Below are 5355 nucleotides of genomic sequence, written 5' to 3'. Positions count from 1 at the left end.
AAAAAAAAAAAACCCTCATACAGTGCCGGTGGCACTGCAAGTTGGTACAGCCATTATAGAAAACAGTATGGCATTTCGAAAAAAAAAAAAAAAAAAAAACAAACGAAGAATTGATCTGTCATATGATCCAGCCATCCCTCTACAGGGTATTTACCACAAAGACTTGAAAATCCTTATCCAAAAAGATATTTGCATACTGATGTTCATAGCAGCATCATTCACAGTGGTCAGTACATAGATGATTATCCTACGACAGATGATTGGCTAAAGATAGATGATTGGCTAAAGAAGCTGTGGTACATAAATACAATGAAATATTTTCCTATGATAGATGATTGGCTAAAGAAGCTGTGGTACATATATACAATGAAATATTTTCCTCATTCATAAGAAGAGATTAAATACTGCCATTTGGGACAACATGGATGGACCTCGAGATAATCATGCTAAGTCAAATAAGCCAGACAGAAAAAGGTGAAAATAATATATCACTTATATGTGGCATATAAACCTAAAAGCAACAAATGAACAGGACAAACAAACAGAGACTTATGGACCTGGACTATAGACTAGTGGTTAACAGAGGGTAGGGGATGAAGGAAGAGGGAGGAGGTAGACAGGGTAAAGGGGGTCAAATATAGGGGAGTTGGGGTAGGGTGAAGTGGGTAAGGGGGATCAAATACATGGTAGCTGAAGGAAACTGGACTTTGGGTGATAAACACAACAGAATATACAGATGTCAAATTATAATGTACACCTGAAAATTATATGCTTGTATTAACCAATGTTACACCAATAAACTTAATTAAAAAAAATTAGTGATCATGAACTTATAAGAACTATAAAAGCTCTGAGAGTTTACTTTACTTTCAAGCTAACAAGTAGGTCTATCATGGTTTTATATGTGATAGTCGAAGACACTTGGGTCAGAAGCTATGGACTTTATTACTCACAGCACAACAAGTCTCATGAGCTTCATGCTTGCATTGGTTCCCTTTGTCCTCAAGTGCCCAGGTGGAAACTGGGCATGAGAGGATTTGCATAACAGCTGAGGAATCCTGAATTTAGGGAACCCAGACTTTTTACAGTGGATCGTAAGCAAATCTGTCTTCTGCCTTGGAGAGAGACTTGTTTTACTAAACAGTAAGCAAATCTGCCCTTTGCTCCAGAGACAGACACTGTGTCTTTCAAAGGTGATCACTAAACAGACATTCTTGGAAGATATGTAGATATGAAAGAAACCTATGGAGAATTCTCTCTCAACTAAGGGTTGAACTTATTTCCACTTCCACTAATGGAACATGAGCATGCCCACTTCTATACACCTTCACCAAACACTGGATGATACAGATTTTTTTTTTACATTTCATAATCTAATGGAAAGCTAAGAATTTTTCTCCTTGTTGTAATTTACAGTTACATAACTAGCGAGCTAAGTGAGCATCTTTTCATGTTGACATGAATTGGTTGTAAATTGCCTTTTCTTATTTTTTTTTTTGTCCCTTAATGATTTATTTTCTTATAACTTATAAAAGCTTTTTATATTTTCTAGATATTAATCCTTTTCCTGATTTTTATGGAACAATCTTATTCTTCCAACCTATCTCTTGTTTCTTTTAGTTTTATTTGCAGTGGCTTCCTTTGTACAGATACTTTAAATTTATATATGGTCTATTCTGTGAAACTATTTGAGGAGCAATATAGAATTTTGTAGGTCTTGGTAGTTAAAAAGCATTTGGAGGTTAAATATGATATAAGTGTATTGTCTAATTTTTGTTTCAAATCTTTTGAATTTATTTAGGTTTCCTTCTAACTAGTTTTTTTTTTTTTAAGATAGTGAATATCCTCTTTAAAAACATCAAAATACATGATGCCAGAATAAGAATCAATAATGTTAACTATCGTATTCCAAACTAGGGGTTCTGTCACAATTCACAGTAAACATTAGAGCATTAAAGACTCAGAAGTTCTGTAGAAGAAAAAATATTTAGTTTGGTTTCACTCCACATAGTCAAAACTTTGTTGGCCTGAAGAACTTTTAAAGATTCTGTAGAGTATCTTATAACAGTTTGTGGGATGCTGTTGTTCCATGGGGGTACTGAGAGGCAGTCATATCTAATGGTTAGAACCAGCAGCCTTAAATCAAAGTGCTCTGAGTTACTAAATGGGTAACTTTGGATATGTTAATTCTCTACACCTCAATTTTGTCATCTCTATAATGGGGGTGTTACAGTTCATTTTATGAGAGGGTCATAAGGATTAGTTGCATTTGTAAGTGTTGGCTGTTAAGATTGTGGAACATTCTGAAGATGCTGCTCATGGAATGTTACTATAAAGCTGATAAAAGCTGATGGTATTGTTAGTTGTCCTTTGTATTATTGTTCAGAGAATCAATACTATTGTAATTTTCTTTAAAAAAATTCAACTACTAAACTCTTGTGGCATGTGCCACACAGAGTTGCCCATGTGAGAAGAAACTGCTCTATCAAAAAATCAATCCCTGCAGTTCCATAGCATCTGTCCTTGAGTCTTTCAGCATAGCGAAAGAACTATTTATTTCTCTCCCCACAGTATCTTTATCTCTATGGCAGCTCTTACCTTTTGGCAGTTATGCAGATTCTTGTCTGCTTATCTATTTGAAAGGCACCCCCAAGAGAATTTTGCAATATTCTCTTTAGCTTGTATTCTAAGCCTCCTAAACATTCCTTTAAGTGTGCCAAAAATCTACCTGTTGCGTTGTCACACAGTAACAGACAAGGAAGAAATTAATTTTATTCTTACTAATTTCATCCTAAGCACTTCTAGAAATGTTTCATTTTTAAAGCTGCATTTCAAGTACCCCTTCATGAGATATATTTAGATATACCCTCTCTTTGATTAAAATATCAACCCCTATTATTTTAAGTGTCTATTACTATTCAAAACAAAAGCTTTTTAAAAAGCTTGTGACTCTGTGTGATCATTTGAGAATTTTTGATTATTGCATCTTTTGTGATGCTCAGAGTTAGTGACCTGTCCAAAGCTATCTATGCTGAAAGGCAGTAGAATGGTGTACAAACCATCTTGCCATCTTTTTAACTATTTAGGCTCAGTTTGGCAAGGCTACTAGACAAAGGGACAAATCCACATCTATAGTATTTAAGGAGAGATACCTGTTTAAGTGAAAGTATTAAAGAATAAAGTAAAACTGAGTTTCTTCCTTTAAATATGATCAGTGTTCACTGGGTACATTTAACTAAAATAATGAGAATTGACTCTAGATAAAATGTACTCATTATTTTTACTCATCCGTTTTTCACTTGATTAAAGTGTGTGTGTAGTGGGTACGGGATTCTCTAGGAGGTTCCTATGAACTAGCTGAAAACAAGCATCAAAAATGGTACATACTTAGGTGAATTCATCACAACCCAGATGCTGGTCCTCGAAATGCTCAGAAATTTGATTCAGTCAGCATACAGAGAACAGATAAGACACAGGTTCAAACTAAACCACATATAGAGAGTTTCACTGACAGGACCTGGAATTCACTCCCTGAAGAGAAAGCTTCATGGAAAGCCAACTTATAATCAAGAGTTGTCCAGGAGGAAGTGAAATTCAAGCAAGAGGAAATAGTTGTATGATTTGCGTGATTAATGTCATGAAGATTTGCTAGACTCAGGCCCCATCACCCAAGTGGAAGGTGTGCTACAGGGAATAAACGGGTTATTTTCATTTTGAGGCCTGAGTGTTTCTCTTCTGGTTAGAGTCTGGATGGAAATCATTGTCATCGAGCTCCTTAGATCTCTTTTATCTATGCCCAGACTCACTGTCTCCTCTTCTCTACCCTGTATTATTCCAGGAGTACTGTTTTATCATCAGTTAGAGTCCATCTTACAAATTATAATCACAGTCTAGTCCTGCCTCCTGGAGGAAGCATCCTGTTTTTCTTGATAAGGTTTTGGCTGCTTCTGATCTCCTTGGCCACTTATTTACAAATCAACTCTAGCAGTTCTGGTACAGATGAGCAAAAATCCATTTAGGGCTATTTTTGTTAAACTCTCACAGGGTAATTTTGTTTCTTTTATATCTTTGCTTGATTTCCCATCTTCTCTGTCACATTTGCTACCCCCATGGTATTACTACCTCCTTTTATTCTCCTTACAGGGCAGACCTTTGGATTTTTAGAGGGCCAACTTACATTTACAGCCCAAGGCCAGGATGACTGGAAGCTTCAGTCAAGTATTTTTCTGGCTCCTAATCTCTTGAATAATTTCTAAATACATCTCTATAAAATAGGACATTCTAAATTTGATGTTTCAAATATAAAATATGTCTTAAGTAAACCTGACTGTAATGATAACATGCTCATTTATTAAGTTACCAAGTGGTTTTCCCATATCAGCATGAAACGCGATGAGACACACAGGGATGAAAAAATCTGTTGTGTTCTTTATCTGAGGAGACCACAGTTGACAGTGATGTAAAAACCAAACCCTTAACCCCTCTGAAGAATCCCTTTTGTTTTTCATCTTGTTGCTTCCTGTTCATGTCAACCTTAGGGTCCTTGATCCCTTCTGCCTCTAGGACTTTGGAGATGGAGAAAAAGCCTGAAGTAAATCTAGAAAGTCTGGACTAACCAGGGCATTTTTCTCAGAGGGAGCTCACTGTTGGTCTATAGGAAACAGTTTAATTTTGAGTCATTTTAGCAAAGTTCTGGTTTGGTGTATAATGTATAATGTATAGAGCAGACACATAGGGACTTTGGAAAGTTTGAGGCTCTTGACAAGATCCTATGCTTTCAGATTTCCTGAGATTTTAAAGTTAGCTTAACCTTATGGTTACTGGGAAGCCCCAAAACAGCTTCTAAGTAAGTATCTAGTTATGCTTAGAAACCTGGATAGAACCAAGCAAACCAAGTGTAACTTGCAAATAGATTGTAGTTTATAGACCTAGAAGGAAGCTGAGGGACAGTGTCATGGGATGTTGCTAAATCACAAAACCTGATAGATCACTCTAAGAGTCATTATTCTTAAGGGGATGTACAGAGAGAATCCAGGTACAAAGCCAATGAAAGAATGTGCTCAAGAGTTAAGATGAGGCGCAGGGCCCGGTGAGCTTCTGATGTTGACAAGGGGGTATTTTTAGAACATCTATTTTGCAGTATATATTACATACCTAGAACAATTCACAAACAACCATTTAAATCATGAGATATAAACCCCCATCTTGAGAATAAAACATTACTCGATACAGTTGAAGTTCCTGTGTTCTATAAGCACATCTCTCTGAATTTCTGTGTTTATACTACAAATATATGCATTCCTTAATTAGATACAATGTTTAAGTTATTTCCTTCATATATATGTGTGTGTGTGT

General features: G+C 36.0%; 1 protein-coding gene across 6 annotated transcripts in view; it reads left to right on the top strand.

The window, feature by feature from the left end:
• Positions 1 to 5355, top strand: part of SYTL5 (synaptotagmin like 5) — a 216001-nt gene that overhangs the window by 108735 nt on the left and 101911 nt on the right. The gene's annotated exons all lie outside the window — the stretch shown is intronic.

Source organism: Pteropus alecto, unplaced genomic scaffold (genome assembly GCF_000325575.1).
Source record: "Pteropus alecto unplaced genomic scaffold, ASM32557v1 scaffold28, whole genome shotgun sequence".
Taxonomy (NCBI): domain Eukaryota; kingdom Metazoa; phylum Chordata; class Mammalia; order Chiroptera; family Pteropodidae; genus Pteropus; species Pteropus alecto.
Note: the sequence above shows the minus strand (reverse complement) of the source record. Positions and strands in the feature narration are given on the sequence as shown.